This window comes from Delphinapterus leucas, chromosome 13 (assembly GCF_059928025.1).
Source record: "Delphinapterus leucas isolate spDelLeu-1000000601 "Yukka" chromosome 13, BTC_Dleu_Yukka2, whole genome shotgun sequence".
NCBI lineage: Eukaryota > Metazoa > Chordata > Mammalia > Artiodactyla > Monodontidae > Delphinapterus > Delphinapterus leucas.
Genome location: NC_143141.1, coordinates 33,408,474 through 33,431,390, shown reverse-complemented (window position 1 = coordinate 33,431,390; position 22,917 = coordinate 33,408,474).

Genomic DNA, 22,917 nt, shown 5'->3' with positions numbered 1-22,917 from the left:
GAAAGAAATATAACTGTTTGTTCACAGATGACATGATAGTCTATAGAGAACGTCTGAAGGAATCAACAACAAAAAAAATCGTGGAACTAGTAAGTGATTACAGCAAAGTTGTAGGATACAAGGTTAACATACAAAAGTCCATTGCTTTCCTATATACCAGCAATGAACAAGTGAAATTTAAAATTAAAAACACAATACTATTTATATTAACACTCCAAAAACTTAAATGTTTGGATATAAATCTAGCAAAATATGTATAAGATCCATATGACGAAAACAGCAAAACTCTGATGAACAAAATTTTAAAACTAAATAAATAGAGAGATATTCAATGTTCATGGATAGGAAGACAATATTGTCAAGATGTCTGTTCTTTCCAACTTGATCTATAGATTCAATGCAATCTCAGTCAAAATCCCAGGAAGTTACTTTGTGGATAGCAACAGACTACTTCTAAAGTTTATATGGATAGGCAAAATACCCAGAACAGCCAACACAATATTGGAGAACAAAATTGGAGGACTGATGATACTGCATGAAGTCTTACTATAAAGCTACAGTAATCAAGACATGTGGTACTAGCAGAAGAACAGACAAATGAATGAAACAGAATAGAGAGTCCAGAAATAGACCCCAACTGACATAGTCAACTGATCTTTGACACAGAAGAAAAGGCAATGCAATGGGTTAAAGATAGTCTTTTCAACAAATGGTGCTGGAAAAACTGGGCATCCACATGAAAAAAGAATCTAGACACAGATCTTAAATCCTTCACAAAAATTGACTCAAAATGGATTATAAACATAAGCATAAAACAAAACTATAAAACTCCTAGAAAATAACAAGGGAGAAAGCCTAAATGACATTAGATATAACACTTACTCTTTACATACAACACCAAAGGCACAATTCATGAAACAAATAACTGATAAGCTGGGCTTCATTAAAATTAAAAATGTCTTCTTTGTGAAAAATCATTGTCAAGAGAATGAAAAGACAAGCCACAGACTGGGAGAAATTATTTGTAAAAGACACATTTTATAAAGAACTATTATATAAAACACACAAAGAATTCTTAAAACAATAAGAAAACAAACAACCCAATTAAAAAATGGGCCAAAGACCTTAACAAACACCTCACAAAAGAAGATACACAGATAGAAAATAAGCACATGAAAAGATGCTTCATATCATATGTCACCAGGTAAATGCAAATTAAAGCAATGAGATACCACTACACACCTATTACAAAGGCCAAAAGTCAGAACATTGACGACATCAAATGCTGGTTAAGATGTGGATCAACAGGAACTCTTATTTATTTATGATGGGAATTCAAAATGGTATAGCCACTTTGAAAGATAGCTTAGCAGTTTCTTACAAAATTAAATATACTCTCATCATACAATGCAGAAATTGCACTCCTTGGTATTTACTCCAATGAGCTGAAACCTTACACAGAAAACCCTGCACATGAATGTTTATAGAAGCTTTATTCATAATTGCCAAAACTTGGAAGTAACCAAGATGTCCTTCAGTAGGTGAATGGATAAACAAACTGTGGTATCCCTAGACAATGGAACAATATACAGCACTAAAGAAATAAGCTATCAAGCCATGAAAGATATCTAGAAAGCATAAATGCATATTACTAAATGAAATAAGCTAATCTGAAAATGCGACACACTGTATGGTTCCAACTACATAACACTATGGCAATGGAAATAGCAAAACTATGGAGACACTAAAAAAGAGTCAGTGGTTGCCATGGGTTGCGGGGGATGAATAGGCAGAGCACAAGGGATTTTTAGGGCAGTGAAAATATTCTGTATTATAGTATAATGATGAATATATGTTATCATGCATTTGTCCAAACCTCTCGAATGTAAACCACCAAGAGTGAATCCTAATGTAAACTATGGACTTTAGGTAATTATGATGGGTCAGTGTAGGTTGATCAGTTGTAACAAATGTACCATTCTCATAGGAGGTGTTTATAATGGCGTGGACTGCACATGTGAGGGGTGTAAGTGGTACATGACATCTCTTTATGTTCCTCTTAATTTTGCTGTGAACCTGAAACCAAAAAAACCCTATACCTTACATAATACTTAGCAATGACAATACTTGCCACCTAACATGGGAAACAATGCAAAGATATTCAATTTCACCCCTTATATTTAACATTTTGCTAGAAATCCTAGCAAGTACAATAAGGCAAGAAAAAGAAACAAAGGGATATAATTTTGACAAGTATTAAACTCTATTTACAGATGACATGTTTAGGTTCATAAAATAAGGAATCAATCTACAAAAATACTGAAATGAATAATTAAATTTACAAATGTTACAGAATAAAATGTCAGTAAACAAATACACATTTTATTTTTATATACTAGCAAGGAATGACTAGAAGTTAAACGTTTAAAAATACCATTTAGAGGGACATTCAAAATGGCTGAGGAGTAAGATGTGGATATCACCTTCCTCCCCACAAATACATCAGAAATACATCTACATGTGGAACAACTCCTACAGAACACCTACCGAATGCTGGCAGAAGACCTCAGTCTTCCAAAAAGGCAAGAAACACCTCACGTACCTGGGTAGGGCAAAAGAAAAAAGAAAAAACAGAGACAAAAGAATAGGGACAGGACCTGCACCTCGGTGAGGGAGCTGTGAAGGAGGAAAAGTTTCCACACACTAGGAAACCCCTTCACTGGTGGAGATGAGGGGTGGTGGGGTGGGGAAGCTTTGGAGCCACAAAGGACAGCACAGCAATAGGGATGCAGAGGGTAAAGCGGAGAGATTCCCACCCAGATGATCAGTGCCGACCAGCACTCATCAGCCTGAGAAGCTTATCTACTCATCCACCAGGGCGGGTGGGGGCTGAGAGCTGAGGCTCGGGTTTCAGAGGTCAGATCCCAGGGAGAGGACTGGGGTTGGCTGCGTGAACACAGCCTGAAGGGGGCTAGTGAACCACAGCTATCCGGGAGGGGGTCTGGGGAAATGTCTGGAACTGCCTAAGAGGCAAGAGACCATTGTTTCGGGGTGCGCAAGGAGAGGGGATTCAGAGCACCGCCTAAACGAGCTCCAGAGAAAGGCATGAGCCGTGGCTATCAGCGCAGACACCAGAGATGGGCATGAGACGTTAAGGCTGCTACTGCAGCCACCAAGAATCCTGTGTGCGAGCACAGATTACTATCCACACGTACCCCTCCCTCCCCCTGGTCTGAGTGAGCCAGAGCCCCCTAATCAGCTGCTACTTTAACTTGGTCCTGTCTGGGCAGGGAACAGATGCCCTCAGGTGACCTACACGCAGAGGCGGGGCCAAATCCAAAGCTGAGGCCCAGGAGCTGTGAGAACAAAGAAGAGAAAGGGAAATTTCTCCCAGCAGCCTCAGGAGCAATATATTAAATCTCCACAATCAACTTGATGTAGCCTGCATCTGTGGAATAACTGAATAGACAACAAATCATCACAAAATTGAGGCAGTGGCCTTTGGGAGCAACTGTAGACTTAGGGTTAGCTTTCTACATCTAATCCGTTTCTGGTTTTAGGTTTATTTTAGTTTAGTATTTAGAGCTTATTATCATTGGTAGATTTGCTTATTGATTTGGTTGCTCTCTTCTGTTTTATATATATATATATATTTTTTTTCTTTTTTCTCTTTTTCTGAGTGTGTATGTGCATGCCTTTTGGTGTGATTTTGCCTGTATAGCTTTGTTTTTACCATTTTTCCTAGGATTCTGTGTGTCTGTTTTTCTTTTTTTTAAAAGTATAGTTTTCATGTTTGTTATCATTGGTGGTTGCTCTCTTCTTTCTTTTTTTATTACTTTTTAATTTTTACAATATTTTTAAATTTTTTATTTTAATAACTTTTTAATTTATTTTTTCTTTCTTTCTTTCTTTTCTCCCTTTTCATCTGAGCCAAGTGGCTGACAGGGTCTTGGTGCTCTGGCGAGGTGTCAGGCCTGAGCCTCTGAGGTGGGAGAGACAAGCTCAGGACATAGGTCCACCAGAGACCTCTGGACCCCAAGTAATATCAAATGGTGAAACCTCTCCTAGAGATCTCCATCTCAATGCTAAGACCCAGCTCCATTTAAGTAATATTAAATGGTGAAACCTCTCCTAGAGATCTCCATCTCAATGCTAAGACCCAGCTCCATTCAACAACCAACAAGCAACAGTGCTGGACACCCTATGCCAAACAACTAGGAAGACAGAAACACAACCCCACCCATTAGAAGAGAGGGGCTGCCTAAAATCATGATAAGGTCACAGACACCTGAAAAGACACCACCAGATGCAGTCCTGCCCACCAGAAAGACAAGATCCAGCCTCATCGACCAGAACACAGGCACCAGTCCCCTCTACCAGGAAACCTACACAACCCACTGAACCAACCTTAGCCACTGGAGGTAGACAACAAAAACAATGGGAACTATGAACCTGCATCCTGTGAAAAGAAGACCCCAAACACAATAAGTTAAACAAAGTGAGAAGACAGAGAAATATGCAGTAGATGAGGGAGCAAGATAAAAACCCACCAGTCCAAACAAATGAAGAGGAAATAGGCAGTCTACATGAAAAAGAATTCAGAGTAATGATAGTAAAGATGATCCAAAATCTTGGAAATAAAATGGAAAAAATACAAGAAACGTTTAACAACAACCTAGAAGAGCTAAAGAGCAAACAAACAGTGATGAAAAACACAATAAATGAAATTTAAAATTCTCTATAAAGAACAATAGCAGAATAACTGAGGCAGAAGAATGGATGACCTGGAAGATAAAATAGTGGAAATAACTACCACAGAGCAGAATAAAGAAAAAACAATGAAACGAATTGAGGAAAGTCTCAGAGACCTCTGGGACAACCTTAAACGCACCAATAATCGAATTATCAGGGTCCCAGAAGAAGAAGAGGAAAAAAAAAAAAGGACTCAGAAAACATTTGAAGAGATTATAGTTGAAAACTTCCCTGATATGGGAAAGGAAATAGTCAATCAAGTCCAGGAAGCATAGAGAGTCCCATACAGAATAAATCCAAGGAGAAATAAAGCCAAGACACATATTAGTCAAACTATCAAAAATTAAATACAAAGAAACAATATTAAAAACAGCAAGGGAAAAGCAACAAATAACATACAAGGGAATCCCCATAAGGTTAACAGCTGATCTTTCAGCAGAAACTCTGCAAACCAGAAGGGAGTGACAGGACATATTTAAAGTGATGAAAGGGAAAAGCCTACAACCAAGATTACTCTACCCAGCAAGGATCTAATTCAGATTTGATGGGGAAATTAAAACCTTTACAGGCAAGCAAAAGCTAAGAGATTTCAGCACCACCAAACCAGCTTTACAACAAATGCTAAAGGAACTCCTCTAGGCAGGAAATACAAGAGAAGGAAAAGACCTACAATAACAAACCCAAAACAATTAAGAAAATGGTAACAGGAACATACATATCAATAACTACCTTAAATGTAAATGGACTAAATGCTCCAACCAAAACACCTAGACTGCCTGAATGGATACAAAAACAAGACCCATACATATGCTGTCTACAAGAGACCCACTTCAGACCTAGGGACACATACAGACTGAAAGTGAGGGGATGGAAAAGATATTCCATGCAAATGGAAATCAAAAGAAAGCTGGCATAGAAATTCCCATGTCAGACAAAATTTAACAATTGTAGATACTTCTGCACCCAACATAGGAGCACCTCAATACATAAGGCAAATGCTAACAACCATAAAAGGGGAATTCGACAGTAATACAATCATAGAGGGGGACTTTAACACCCCACTTTCACCAATGGACAGGTCATCCAAAATGAAAATAAATAAGGAAACACAAGTTTTAAATGATACATTAAACAGGATGGACTTAATTGATATTTATAGGACATTCCACCCCAAGACAACAGAATACACTTTCTTCTCAAGTGCTCGTGGAACATTCTCCAGTATAGATGATATCTTGGGTCACAAATCAAGCCTTGGTAAATTTAAGAAAACTGAAATCATAACAAGTATCTTTTCTGATCACAACGCTATGAGTCTAGATATCAGTTACAGGGAAAGATCTGTGAAAAAATACAAACACATGGAGATAAACAATACACTACTTAATGACCAAGAGATCACTGAAGAAATCAAAGAGGAAATCAAAAAATACGTAGAAACAAATGACAATGAAAACATGATGACCCAAAACCTATGGGATGCAGCAAAAGCAGTTCCAAGAGGGAAGTTTATAGCAATACAATCCTATCTCAAGAAACAAGAAACATCTCAAATAAAGAAGAACAAAAAACCCCCAAAGTTAGCAGAAGGAAAAAAATCATAAAGATCAGATCAGAAATAAATGAAAAAGAAATTAAAGAAACAATAGCAAAGATCCATAAAACTAAAAGTTGGTTCTTTGAGAAGATAAACAAAATTGATAAACCATTAGCCAGACTCATCAAGAAAAAAAGGGAGAGGACTCAAAGCAATAAAATTAAAAATGAAAAAGGAGAAACTACAACTGACACCACAGAAATAAAAAGGATCCTAAGAGACTACTACAAGCAACTCTATGCCAAGAAAATGGATAACCTGGAAGAAATGGACAAATTCTTAGAAAAGCACAACCTTCAGAGACTGAAACAGGAAGAAATAGAAAATATAAACAGACCAATCACAAGCACTGAAATTGAAACTGTGATTATAAATCTTCCAACAAACAAAAGAAAACCATAATGCAAAAAGAGCCATGTACCAAAATGTTCATTGCAGCTCTATTTACAATAACCAGGACATGGAAGCAACCTAAGTGTCCATCAACAGATGAATGGAGAAAGAAGATATGGCACATATATACAATGGAATATTACTCAGGCATAAAAATGAATGAAACTGAGTTATTTGTAGCCAGATGGACGGACCTAGAGACTGTCATACAGAGTGAAGTAAGTCAGAAAGAGAAAAACAAATACCATATGCTAACACATATGTATGGAATCTAAAAAACACAAAAAAAGAAAATGGTCAGAAAAGCCTAGGGGTAAGACAGGAAAAAAGCTACAGACCTACTAGAGAATGGACTTGAGGATATGGGGAGGGGGAAGGGTAAGCTGGGACAAAGTGAGAGAGTGGCATGGACATACATACACTACCAAACATAAAGTAGATAGGTAGTGGGAAGCAGCCACATAGCACAGGGAGATGAGCTTGGTGCTTTGTGACCAGCTAGAGGGAGAGATAGGGAGGGTGGGAGGGAGGGAGATGAAAGAGCGAAGACATTTGGGGACATATGTATATGTATAACTGATTCACTTAGTTATAAAGCAGAAACTGACAAACCATTGTAAAGCAATTATACTCTAACAAAGATGTTAAAAAAAAAAGATGTGGCACATACATACAATGAATTGAATATTACTCAGCCATAAAAAGAAACGAAATTGAGTTATTTGTAGTGAGGTGGATGGACCTAGAGTCTGTCATACAGAGTGAAGTAAGTCAGAAAGAGAAAAACAAATACTGTAAGCTAACACATATATATGGAAACTAAAAAAAAAAAAAAAAAAAAGGGTCATGAAGAACCTAGGGGCAAGACGGGAATAAAGACACAGGCCTACTAGAGAAAGGACTTGAGGAAATGGGCAGGGGGAAGGGTAAGCTGGGACAAAGTGAGAGAGTGGCATGGACATATATACACTACCAAACGTAAAATCGATAGCTAGTGGGAAGCCACATAGCACAGGGAGATCAGCTCAGTGCTTTGTGACCACCTAGAGGGGTGGAATAGGGACGGTGGGAGGGAGGGAGATGCAAGAGGGAAGAGATATGGGGACATATGTATATGTATAACTGATTCACTTTGTTATAAAGCAGAACCTAACACACCATTGTAAAGCAATTATACTCCAATAAAGATGTTAAAAATTAATTAATTAAATTAAAGAATATTAAAAAAAAAAAGTCCAGGACCAGATGGTTTCACAGGCGAATTCTATCAAACATTTAGAGAAGAGTTAACACCTAGCCTTCTCAAACTCTTCCAAAATATAGCAGAGGGAGGAAAACTCCCAAACTCATTCTACAAGGCCACCAAAACCAGACAAAGATGTCACAAAAATAGAAAACTACAGGCCAGTATCACTGATGAACATAGATGCAAATATCCTCAACAAAATACTAGCAAACGGAATCCAACAGCACATTAAAAGGATTATACACCATGATCAAGTGGGGTTTATCCCAGGAGTGCAAGGATTCTTCAATATACAGAAATCAATCAATGTGATACACCATATTAACAAACTGAAGGATAAAAACCATATGATCATCTCAATAGATGCAGAAAAAGCTTTTGACAAAATTCAACACCTATTTATGATAAAAACCCTGCAAAAAGTAGGCATAGAAGGAACTTACCTCAACATAATAAAGGCCAAATATGACAAACCCACAACCACCATCATTCTCAATGGTGAAAAACTGAAACCATTTCCACTAAGATCAGGAACAAGACAAGGTTGCCCACTCTCACCATTATTATTCAACATATTTATGGAAGTTTTAGCCCCAGCAATCAGAGAAGAAAAAGAAACAAAAGGAATCCAAATCAGAAAAGAAGAAGTAAAACTGTCACTGTTTGCAGATGACATGATACTATACATAGAGGATCCTATGGATGCTACCAGAAAACTCCTAGAGCTAATCAATGAATCTGGTAGAGTAGCAGGATCTAAAATTAATGCACAGAAATCTCTGGCATTCCTATACACCAACAATGAAAAATCATAAAGAGATATAAAGGAAACACTCCCATTTACCATTGCAACAAAAAGAATAAAATACCTAGGAATAAACCTACCTAAGGAGACAAAAGACCTGTGTGCAGAAAGCTATAAGACACTGATGAAAGAAACTAAAGATGAGGGCTTCCCTGGTGGCGCAGTGGTTGAGAGTCCGCCTGCCGATGCAAGGGACATGGGTTCATGCCCTGGTCCAGGAAGATCCCACATGTTGCGGAGTGGCTGGGCCCGTGAGCCATGGCCGCTGAGCCTGTGCGTCCGGAGCCTGTGCTCTGCAATGGGAGAGGCCACAACAGTGAGAGGCCCGCATACAGCAAAAAAAAAAAAGAAAAGAAAAGAAAAGAAATTAAAGGTGATACAAACAGATGGAGTGATATACCATGTTCTTGGATTGGAAGAATGAACATTGTGAAAATGACTATACTACTCAAAGCAATCTCCAGATTCAATGCAATCGCTATCAAACTACCAATGGCATTTTTCACAGAACTACAACAAAAAATTTCACAATTTGTATAGAAACACAAACGACCCCGAATAGCCAAAGCAATCTTGAGAAAGAAAAACATACCTGGAGGAATCAGGATCCCTGATTTCAGTCTATATTACAAAGCTACAGTAATCAAGACAGTATGGTACTGGCACAAAAACAGAAATATAGATCAATGGAACAGGATACAAAGCCCAGAGATAAACCCACTCACATATGGTCACCTTATCTTTGATAAAGGAGGCAAGAATATACAATGGAGAAAAGACAGCCTCTTCAATAAGTGGTGCTGGGAAAACTGGACAGCTACATGGAAAAGAATGAAATTAGAACACTCCTTTACACCACACACAAAAATAAACTCCAAATGGATTAAAGACCTAAATGTAAGGCCAGACACTATAAAAATCTTAGAGGAAAACATAGGCAGAACACTCTAACACATAAATCACAGCATGAACCTTTTTGACCCACCTCCTAGAGAAATGGAAATAAAAACAAAAATAAACAAATGGGACCTAATGAAACTTAAAAGCTTTTGCACAGCAAAGGAAACTATAAACAAGATGAAAAGACAACCCTCAGAATGGGAGAAAATATTTGTAAACGAAGCAACTGACAAAGCATTCATCACCAAAATATACAAGCAGCACATGCAGCTGAATATCAGAAAAACAAACAACCCAATCCAAAAATGGGCAGAAGACCTAAATAGACATTTCTCCAAAGAAGACATACAGATTGCCAACAAGCACATGAAAGGATGCTCAACATCACTAATCATTAGAGAAATGCAAATCAAATGTACAATGAGATATCACCTCAGACCGGTCAGAATGGCCATCGTCAAAAACTCTACAAATAATAAATGTTGGAGAGGGTGTGGAGAAAAGGGAACCCTCTTGCACTGTTGGTGGGAATGCAAATTGATACAGCCACTATGGAGAACAGTATGGAGGTCCCTTAAAAAACTAAAAATAGAACTACCATATGACCCAGCAATCCCACTACTGGGCATATACCCTGAGAAAACCATAATTCAAAAAGATACATGTACTACAATGTTCATTGTAGCACTATTTACAATAGCCAGGACATGGAAGCAATCTAAGTGTCCATCGACAGATAAATGGATAAAGAAGATGTGGCACATATATACAGTGGAATATTACTCAGCCATAAAAAGAAGCGAGGACTTCCCTGGTGGCGCAGTGGTTGAGAGTCTGCCTGCCGATGCAGGGGACACGGGTTTGTGCCCCGGTGCAGGAAGATCCCACATGCTGCAGAGCGGCTAGGCCTGTGAGCCATGGCCGCTGAGCCTGCGCATCTGGAGCCTGTGCTCTGCAACTGGAGAGGCCACAACAGTGAGAGGCCCGCGTACCACAAAAAAAAAAAAAAAAGAAATGAAATTGAGTTATTTGCAGCGAGGTGGATGGACATAGAGACAGTCATACAGAGTGAAGTAAGTCAGAAAGAGAAAAACAAATACCATATGCTAACACATATATATGGAATCTAAAAAAAAAGAAAGGTTTTGAAGAACCTATGGGCAGGACAGGAAAAATGATGCAGATGTAGAGAATGGACGTGAGGACACAGGGAGTGGGAAGGGTAAGCTGGGATGAAGTGAGAGAGTGGCATGGACATATATACACTACCAAATGTAAAATCGATAGCTAGTGGGAAGCAGCCACATAGCACAGGGAGATCAGCTCGGTTCTTTGTGACCACCTAGAGGAGTGGGATGGGGAGGGTGGGAGGGAGACGCAGGAGGGAGGGGATATAGGGATATATGTATGCATAGAGCTGATTCACTTTGTTATACAGCAGAAACTAACACACCATTGTAACGCAATTACACTCCAATAAAGATGTTTAAAAAATACCATTTACATTACCATAAAAATATGAAGCATTTAGACATAAAATTAAAATATATAAAACACTGTGAGAAAAATTAAAGAAAATTTAAGTAAGTGGATAAATACAGGCCATATTCATGTATTGGAAAACTCAAGATCATTAAGATGCATATTTTACCTAAATCAATCTATAGATTCAACAGGAAATTCCGTCAAAATTCCAGTAGCCTTTTAAAATAGAAGTTCACAAGCTGATTCTAAAATTTACATGAAAATGTTAAGGAAGTAGGATAGATAAAATGATTTTGAAAAAATAGAACAAAGTTGGAGAACTTACAATATTTGATGTCAAAGCTTATTAATTATACTGAAGAAAAGAAGCCAGGTGTAAAAGAGTACATACTATATGATTCCATTTATATTAAACTCTAGGAAAATTAATCTAGAGAGATAGAAAACAAATTAATGGTTTCCTGAGGTCACGGTGGGGTGGAAGGCAGTAATTAACTGGGAAGGGCCACAAGTAGACCTTCTAGGGCAAATAAAATGTACTATACCTTTTCTACAGTGGTGGTCACATTGTTGTATATATTTGACAAAACCCATTTGTCCATATACTTAAAATGTGCGTGTTTTACCATAGTAAACTATACCCCAATAAAACGTATATTTAAAAAGAATATCTATTAAGGTGACCTTATGAAAGATAAAGAACTGGTATATGTTTATGTCAGACTTCCCCTAAATATCTCCTCTCAATTTTTGTCAAAATGATTTGATATTTTTACCTCAGTTTTATCATTGTCATTATTGTTTTTACATTTTTATCTTTTAAAAATACAACTAAGAAAGCAGTCTGCTTCAAAACAATGACTACAATAATTTAGACTGTTTTGTGTCCACATTACTTCAATTATCACCATTTTCTTTTATATCATGACTTACCCATTTGTGAACTCTTGTTTTATCTCCTTGTTAGCTGGTTTATCTTTTTTTTTTTTTTTTTTTTTGCGGTACGTGGGCCTCTCACTGTTGCGGCCTCTCCCGTTGCGGAGCACAGGCTCCGGACGCGCAGGCTCAGCTGCCATGGCTCACGGGCCCAGCCGCTCCATGGCATGTGGGATCTTCCTGGACCGGGGCACAAACCCGTGTCCCTTGCATCGGCAGGCGGACTCCCAACCACTGCGCCACCAGGGAAGCCCTGGTTTATCTTTTTAAGTGGGTTTTTTTTTCTGGAAAATGTAGATGTGTGGTATTTTTCCTTAATATGTATATAACTGAGAATTTATTTCTATTGCTTTAATACACTAATGGCACCTTACCTTGCTTATAGAATTCTTGAATCTCAACTTTTCCTTTAAAAATTCTGGATAGATTGCTTTTAATTTCTTCTGCTATGTAGCATGGCAAAGAAATAAGAGCGCAGCTTGATTACTGTCAATCTTGAGAAATTTCTCTTCCTTTGTTTCCAGGCCTTCTGCTCTTCCCTCTTTCTCAGGATGTTCCTTCTTACACTCCTTTGTAATACTTCTTCCTCCCCTGATCTTGAATATTGGTGGTCCTAGAGCCTCTTTCTAGGCTCTCTTTCCTTCTCATGCTAATCCAAGGGTTACAAACTCAGTCAAGTCTACACTTAAAGCATTCAATAAGGTAAATTATTTTCTTGGGAAATACAAATTGCCACAAGGAATTAAAGAAATATAAAGTCTTAAAAGACCAATAATTAAGGAACAAATTGAGAAGGTTGATATAGAACTACCTCCAAAAATGGTGCAATGACCTGAATGTTTTATCACTCAAATGTTCATGGAATTGAGGATTTAAATTCTACATAAACTTTGACAGAGAATAGAAAAAGATATAAAAGATCACAGTTGATTTTATAAATGTAGATAATCATGATACAAAAACACAAGAAATAAACTAACAAAACTAAATTACTTAACAACACTAGAAAATCAAATCTAGTACTACAGTAAAAGAATAATATAACATGAGGCAATGGGCATTATTAAAATAATGTAGATATGATTTAATAGGAGTTACATTAATATAATTTATGCATCCTTAGGCAAAAGGAGAAAACACAATGATCATCTAGATAGGCATGAAAAGGCAAGAAAAATCTGCTTTCTCTTAAGATTCAGAAAATCACAATGGAACACTGTTTCCCCTCATAAAAATGGTTTAAGAAAAGCCAGATAATCTAGAGAATTATCAGTTTGCCTGAACCCATCAGAGAGCTGAGGTCACAGGCTACCATATGAACTAGATTTCAAAGAGTAAAAAGCCCATTTGAGGAGAAATGGAACACACAAACTATTTCCTTTTGGCAGAGGGTAGAAGAAAGGGGTGGTTGCACAAGTAACAGTGACCCACTGCTAGAGGAATTTGCAAGATATGATATTGTGAAGATAACTATAGCAACAGCAATACTCAAACCCAGTTCAAATATTGACTAGATTAACTCAGCAACTTCCCCTGACATACAAACACACACACACACACACACACACACACACACACACAAATGGTCTCAGAGAAAAAGAGTCGTGTCCATTTCAGGGCAAAAGTACTATTTATCTCAGTCTCTGCTATTTTACTACACACCATGTCAAACATTCAACAAAAAATTACAAGATACATTTTAAAAAGCTATCAAAAATTAAGAGATAAGGCAGTCAATAGGACCAGACCAAGAGATGACCCAGATTTTGGAATGATCAAATAGGAACCTGAAAATAACTGATTAATTCATTAAAGGATCTAGTGGAAAAAGCATGCTTAAACAGATGGGGAATTTAAACATAGAGATGAAAATGATAAAAAAAAAATCAAATAGAAATACTGGGGTGGGGAGGACTTGTTCCCTGTATTTATAGTTTCAATGAAATCCCAATAGAAATCCCAGTAAGTTTTGGGTAGAAATTGGCAAGCTAACCCTAAAATTTACAGGCATACCTTGTTCAATTACACTTTGCTTTACTGTGCCTTGCAGATATTGCATTGTTTTAACCAATTGCATGGTTGCGGCACTGATACACCTGCACTGAGCAGGTGTATCAGTGCCATTTTTCCAATAGTATTTGCTCACTTAGTGTCTCTGTTGCATTTTGGTAATTCTTGCAATATTTCAAACGTTTCCATTATGATTGTATTTGTTATGGTGATCTGTAATCAGTGACCTTTACTGTCACTATTATAATTGTTTTGGGGTGCCATGAACCACACCCATACAAGACAGTGAACTTAATCGATAAATGTTGTATGTGTTCTTACTGCTGCACCAATTGGCTGTTCCCCCATCTCTCTCCCTCTCCTGAGCCTCCCTTATCCTCTGAGACACAACAATATTGAGATTAGGTCAATTGATAACCCTACAATGGTCTCTAAGTGTTCAAGTGAAGGGAAGAATCACATGTCTCTCACTTTAAATCAAAGCCAGAAATGATTAAGCTTAGTGAGGAACGCATGTCAAAAGCTGAGACAGGCCAAAAGCTAGACCTCTTCCACCAAACAGTTAGCCAAGTTGTGAGTGCAAAGGAAAAGTTCCTACAGGAAACTAAAAGTGCTCCTCCAGTGAGCACATGAATAATAAGAAAGTGAGACAGATTTATTGCTGATATGGACAAAATTTTAGTGTCTGGATAGAAGATCGAACCAGCTACAACATTCCCTTAGTCCACAGCCTAATCCAGAGAAGGCCCTAACTCTCTTCAATTCTGTGAAGACTGAGAGAAGTGAGGAAGCTGCAGAAGAAAAGTTTGAAACTAGCAGAGGTTGGTTCATGAGGTTTAAAGAAAGAAAACATCACCATAATATAAAAGTCCAAGGGGAAGCGGCAAGTGCTGGTGTAGAAGCTGCAGCAAGGTATCCAGAATATCCAGCTAAGATAATTAACGAAGGTGGTACACTAAACAACAGATTTTCAATGTAGACGAAACATCCTTGTATTGGAAGAAGAGGCCAGGTAGGACTTTCATACCTACAGAGAAGTAAATGCCTAGCTTCAAAGCTTCAAAGGACAGACTGACACTCTTGTTGGGGGTTAATGCAGCTGGTGATTTTAAGTTGAAGCCAATGCTCATTTACCATTTGGAAAATCCCATGGCCCTTAAGAATTTTGCTAATCTACTCTGTCTGTGTTCTAGAAATAGAACAACAAAGCCTGGATGATAGAAAATCTGTTTACAACATGGTTTACTGGATACTTTAAGCCCACTGTTGAGACCTACTGGTCAGAAAAAAAGATCTCTTTCAAAATATTACTGTTCATTGATAATGTACCTAGCCACCCAAGAGATCTGATTGAGATGTACAATAGATTAATCTTTTTACACCTGCTAACACTACATCCATTTTGCAGTCCATAGATCAAGGAATAATTTTGACTTTCAAGCCTTATTATTTAAGAAATACATTTCATAAGGCTCTAGCTGCCATAGATAGTGATTCCTTGGATGGATCTGGGCAAAGTAAATTGAAAGCCTTCTGGAAAGGGTTCACCATTCTAGATGTCACTAAGAACATCTGTGATTCATGGGACAAGGTGAAAATACCAACATTAACAGGAGTTTGGAAGAAGTTGATTCCAGCATTCATGGGTGACTTTGAGGGGTTCAAGACGTCTGTGGAGGAAGCAACTGTAGATGTGGTAGAAATAGCAAGAGAACTAGAATTAGAAGTGGAGCCTGAAGATGTGACTGAATTGTTATCATCTCATGATAAAACTTTTCATGGATGAGGAGTTGCTTCTTAACAATGAGCAAAGAAAGTGTTTTCTTGAGAGGAAATCTACTCCTGGTGAAGACGCTCTGAAGACTTGAAATGACAGCAAAGGATTTAGAATATTACATAGACTTAGTTGATTGATAAAGCCATGGCAGGTTTGAGAAGATTGACTCTAATTTTGAAAGAAGTTCTACTGTGGGTAAAATGCTATCAGACAGCAATGCATACTACAGAGAAATTGTTCATGACAGGAAGAGGTAATTGATGTGGCAAACTTCATTATTGTCTTATTTGAAGAAATTGCCACACACACACACACACACACAAAGAAATTGCCACAGCCACCCCAACCTTCAGCAACCACCACCCTGATCAGTCAGCAGCCGTCAACATCGTCAACATTGAGGCAAGACCCTCCACCAGCAAAAAGATAATGACTTGCTGAAAGCTCAGATGATGATGAACATTTTTTAGCAGCAAAGTATTTTAAAATCAAGGTATGCACATTGCTTTTTTAGACATAATGCTATTGCATACGACAGTATAGTGTACACATAACTTAGACTACAATATAATGTAAACATGACTTTTACATGCCCCTATATGTAAAAGCAAAGGAACTACAATAGCCAAAATAATTTTGAAAAAGAAAGTTGAAAAACTCATACTATCTGATTTCAAAACTTAATATAAAGCTACAGTAATCAAGATAGTTGTATTGGTGAAAAGATAGACACTAAGATCAACAGAACAGAATAGAGTCAAGAAACACACCCTCACAAATATGGTTAACTGATTTTTAACAAAGGATTAAAAACAATTCATTAGAAAAAGGATAGTCTTTTCAACAAATGGTGCTGAAACAATCAGACATCCACATGCAAAATAACTGACTTCAATCCATACCTCACGCCATATAAAAATTAACTCAAAATGTATCATAGACCTAAATGTAAATTCTAAAACTGTAAAACTTCTGGAAAAAAACTTTGGAGGAAATCTCTGTGACTTTGGATTGAGCAAAGTTTTTAAACTATAACCTAAAAAGCACAATTCATAAAAGAAAAACATCAATGAGTTAGACTTTATCAAATTAAAACATTCTGCTCTTCAAAAGGCACAGTTAAGGTAATGAAAAGCCAGGACACAGATTGTTAGAAAATATTTGCAAAACACATATACAATAAAGAATTTGTATCCATAATATATAAGGAATCCCTACCACTTGATAATAGGGAAACAATTAACCCAATTAAAAAATGTACAAATGACTTAAACTCTTAACCAAAGAACATATACGGATAGCAAATAAACACACGAAAAGAGGCTCAACATTATTAATGGTTAAGAAAATGTAAATTAAAGGCACAGTATGATTCCACTACATTCCTGTTAGAATGGCTAAAATTTTAAAAACTGATAATTCCAAGTGCTGCTGAGGAATATGATTAATCAGAAGTCTCAACCGTTGCTGGTGGAAATGCAGAATAACACAGCCTCTGAGAAAAACGTTTGGCAGTTTCTTATAAAGTTAAAGATACATTTACTCTTATACATGACTCAGAAATTCTACTTCTGGGAATTTACCCAAGAAGAATTCCAATGACTCGAATGTAAATTTTTAGGAGCTTTATTTATAGTAGGTCAAATTGGAACCTTCTTACACTATTCGTGGGAATAAAAATTGGTGCAGCCACTATGGAAAACAGTATGGAGGTTCCTCAGAACACTAAAACTAGAATTACCATATGATCCAGCGATCCCACTCCTGCAGATATATCCAGAGAAAACCATACTTTGAAAAGACACACGCACCCCGGTATTCATTGCAGCACTATTTACGAGAGCCAAGACATGGAAACAACCTAAATGTCCATTGAGAGATGAATGGATAAAGAAGATGTGATATTTACACACACACACACAAACACACACACAATGGAATATTACTCAGCCATCAAAAAGAATGAAATATTGTCATTTGCAGCAACATGGATGGACCTAGAGATTATCATATTAAGCAAAGTAAGTCAGAAAGAGAAAGACAAATACCATATGATATCACTTATATGTGGAATCTAAAACACAATGCAAATCAACATAGCTACAAAACAAAAACAGACTCACAGATATAGAGAAGAGACTTGTGGTTGCCAAGGGGCGGGGGGGTAGGGGAGGAAAGGAATTGCAGTTTGGGATTAGCAGAGGCATACTATTATATATAGGATGGATAAACAGCAAGGTCCTACTGTATAGCACAGGAAACTATATTCAATCTCCTGTGATAAACCATAATGGAAAAGAATATGAAAAAGAATACATATATATATCTATATCTATATATATATATGTATGTATGAGTCACTTTGCTGTACAGGAGAAATTAACACAACATTGTAAATCAACTATACTTCCATAAAATCTAAAAAAAAAAAAAAAAGGCCCAAATTGGAAATAATCCAAAAGTTTATCAACTAATAAATGGATAAGTAAATTATGTTATACCCATATAATGGAATACTACATGGCAATAGAAAGAAATGCAGTATTGATATATGCAACAACATGAATGAATCTTAAAAGCATTATGCAAAATGTAAGAAGCCAGACACAAAACAATGCGTACAATAAGATTCTATTTATTTGACATTCTAGAAAAGGCAAAACTATAGGGATTAGAAATCTCCAATATCTCCTCCAAGTTCATAAGCATAAATATTCTCCAAGTTAATTTTCTTCATGCAAATTAACTTATGCAAAAATAAACTTGTGTGAGAACAAATCAGACTCAAGCTTGTGCTCTCTTAGAATGCAGAAGGATGTTCATCACAGTGTTATTTATAACAGATGTTTAAAGGAAAGGGTTGGCCAAATAACATATGACAAGAATACAGCCATTCAATCATGTCATAGAGAATATTAATGACATATGGAGATGTTGATGTCATACATATAAGAGGAAAAGACAGGATACAAAATAGAAACACTAATAGCTAACAACTATTGAGTGGCTACTATGCACTGGGACTCCTCTAAATGCTTTATGTATGCTATTCCACTCAATCCTGGCCACTACCATATTATTATTGTTGTCATTGTTGTTGTTATCAATTTGAGATGCGGGACCTGAAGTTTAGGAAAAGTGATATAACAGGCAGCAAATCGTGGAGTTTGGATTTGAACCCAAGTAGTCTAGTCTAGACCCCAATTCTAACCAGTACACTTTACTGTCTCCATCCTGCATGACTCTGAATCTGTATTTTTTTAAAAAACATACAATATGGGCCTGGAAGCAGCTGTACTAAAATGTTAACAAAGTCACCTCTGGGTGGGGTTACAGGTAGCTTTTATTTCATTTTGCTTTTCTGTGCTTTTAAGATTTACACCAAAAAAGTGATGTTTATAAAAAAGTAAAAGAATACATGTGACTTAAATAGATGAAGACACAGTCTTGCCTGAGAAGTTGCCTCCTCATGAGACACCACATTGTAAGAAGGGGTCTAGTCCCTGTGAGTCCCAGGGGGCTACTCTGATGAGGGCCTTGCACACTCCCTGGCTCTGCCCTCCCGCCCGGGTCACCCACCTCAGAAGTCTAGGATGAGCAGCAAAGCATAGTCTCCAGAGAAAAGCCTTCCAGCTGCTTCTGCCAGGCATCCTGGATGGCCGCCGGAGGGAGGCTGGGAGCATCCAGCTCTCCCTGAGTCTGACGCCGGCGGGGCTGGCCCTGGATCTTACACTGAGCATGGGCAGCAAAGGTCCAGGCCTCCCACTCCTGGGGGTGGAGTAGGGGAGACGGTGGAGGCCAGGGAGCCCTGGGGCAGTGGTGGCAAATGTTAACTGAAAAAGAAAAGACCTGTCTGATTAAGCCACGTCTTTCTTCCCCAGAACCCCCACCCCCCGCCCTTCCCTCCCTGAGCTGTATTCAAACCCCATTACATTTGGAGGGAAATCCAACCCATGTGTTTCTGATTCATTTACACTTAACTCATCAAAATCCTGTTTTGAAAGAGACCACTGGATGGTCTACAAATTCTGAGCAGAGCTCCCGCCACTGCGGGCTGGTTATGGGCTCACCAAACACCGCTTCTAATCCACCAGGCCAGTGAGCAGGCTCTGCACCACCGCGACCAGGGCTGTCTGAATGGCGCTCCCCAGCCTGGCCCCCTTGGAGCCCTTCCCGACCACCTTCCATTTCTTTGGGGGCTCTCAGGCTGCCTGCAAGGGTCTGGGGAACTCACATGGCCTGGGGAGGGGCACCAAATATGTCGTCCTTTCTGGGGTAAGGCTGGGTTTGAGATGAGCCTGTAGAGGAGAACCCAAAGGAAGGACACAAATAGTGAGATTCCAGGTGCAGAAAGCACATTTTGGGGCAAAGGGCCCTGCGTGGGGCGTCCATCACAGTGGGCACTGTGCCCATCTCAGAGTAAGTGATGAGGAAGAAGCAATGTGCCTTGTTGCCCCAGCCTGTCTCTCCCATTATTTCTCAGCCTCATACCTGCATGTATTGGATTTGAACAAAGAGACTGTCTTCCATCAAGAGGAGAGCACCTACTTACCACCTTCAGGCCCAGCAGGTTCCTTTTGGGTCAATGTGGGTGGTACTCAGTGTCAATTACTCGTACAAAGGCAAGTTCTCCCAAGCAGACACTTGGGAGTCATTCAGCCAAAAATGGTTGTCTCAAACGCAACGCGTGCCAGAGCTAGGAGAGACCTCAGAGAACTTTGTGGTCCAACCCCCACGTTTACAGATCCCCTCCAGAAGGATTTGCAGTAAGCCAAGCTCCTCTTGCTTGCTGCTTTGGGAGAGCACGGGGTGTGGTCAGGAGACACAGGGAAGGCTGGGCCCCCTCCAAGCAAGACCTACGATGAACAGAACCGAGAGAGTGGGCACCGGGTCCTTTTGTGTCACCCTCACGATGGGCTGCAACTGTTACAGTAACCTCCTTCTCTGTGTGCACGTTGCTCCCTTTCCCCTTTGGCTACTGGCAGGGAAAAGTCTTCAGAACCTGCCACAAGGGTATATGCAATTGGGAACCAGGAGGCACGTGGTGCCCTGTGGGGACCTGAGGGGGGACACCAGGGGCTGAATGAGACAAGGGTGTAGAAGATGAATAGTGACAGTAGTAACCCTTTATGGTGGCAGGGCTCCTTTAATCGCGAAGCTCAGAGAGTTTCAGTCATTTACCCCATGTCAGAGAGTTTCAGTCATTTACTCCATGTCAGAGAGTTTCAGTCATTTACTCCATGTCAGCAGCTACTAGGTGTCGACACCAGGGTCAAAATCCGCATCTGCCTGGCTCTAAAATCCGTGCAACCAAAGAAATAAGAGGATGGGCAGACTGAGGGGGAAAGCTGGAGATGGCTCTACGCTCCCCAGTGTGCAGGGTTGATAATCAAGGAAGCTCCCAGAAGGAGGCGCTGTTACGCAGCATCTGCAAGAAGAGGAGGAGCAGGGCTTACTGTGGAGGGAGGGGGATGGTCCAAACGGAGGAATCCAAGAAGAAGAGGAGCAGGGCTTACTGTGGAGGGGAGGGGGATGGTCCAAACGGAGGAATCCAAGAAGAGGAGGAGCAGGGCTTACTGTGGAGGGGAGGGGGATGGTCCAAACGGAGGAATCCAAGAAGAAGAGGAGCAGGGCTTACTGTGGAGGGGAGGGGGATGGTCCAAACGGAGGAATCCAGGGCGCTGCCAGTGGGGCGCGCAGCTGCTCTGGGCACTGATGGTACATGGTGGTTGCACCAGAAGCCTACCAGCAGGTGGCAGTATTTCAGAACAAGAAGGTGACAAACGAGGACCATGACAGAAAGAGGAATTACTGAGCTCTTACTATGTGCCAGGCATTGTCATAAATGTTTTATACAGAGCATCTCACTGAAACTTCACAACAATTCAATGAGGTAAGTACTATCATTAGCCTCACTTTACACATGAGAAGGGTTTGGTAATTTGTTTAAAGCCACAGAGCCAGGAAGTACTGGAACCGAGATCCTTACCCAGGCATCCTAACTCCAGATCCAGACTTAAACTCTGTACAGATGTAATATCGTGCCTCAATCCACAGCTTATCCTGAATTTCCATCATGCATTAAGTATTGTGTTGGGGGCTAGAGACCCAAAAGTGGTCTAGACGGTATCCCACTCTGGGAGCTCTCTGATGCCCTGGGATGATGGAGGTGGGCAGCAGTTAAGGGGCCGGGCATTGACCGAGTCCTCAGACCTGGCTCAAGCCCAGCTCCTCTGCTCACAGGGGGGTGGCCTTGGTAGTTGACAGATGTCTCAGGCCTTCAGTTTTTTTATCTGTCTATAATTAGGTGTAATACAGACCCCATAGGGTCAAATGGGAGAAGAATCAGGCATAATGAGGCCTGTGTGCTTTACTGAAACACCCACAAATGTCAAACACGAAAGGCAAGGGGAGTCCAGAGTAGGGACCATGAGATGAGTTTCCCAGGTGGAGCAGTTGACCGACAGGAGGATGAGGTTCCCAGGGGGAAAAGAACTCAGGGAGCGCCCCTCTGTTCCATGATGCCAGGGTTGGGAAATGTGATCTTCAGAGGGTCTCACAGTGAGCCAGACTCTAACAAGGAAGTGGCGGACTGAGAGTGCTCCAGTCAGCAGGCCACTGTTCAACGAGCATCTTGTGGGACACCTAAGGGTCAAACACCAGTCTTGTGTTGGCTCAGCCTGGGCCCTTCTTCTGCACCACAGATGCGTCCCGCAGCGTCTTGCCCTGTCTTGCCCTCACTTGGATCAGGCCCACTCAAGCCCCACCCAGGCCCACCTCCCAGCTCTGCCCTGCATATCTGTCAGCAACCTGGACCTGTCAGAAGTTCCCTACATACTCTGCATAATCCACTCTACCTGTGACCCCACCATAATACCCCCAGGGGGAGAGGGATACCTCATCAGGGCAGGAGATGCTAAGACAGTCTCCACTCCCTGGGGTAGTTGAGGCATTCAGAGGAGGCCCACCCCGGGGCGTTGTAGGAGATGAGGGACAGCGGGCAGAGATGCAGAGTC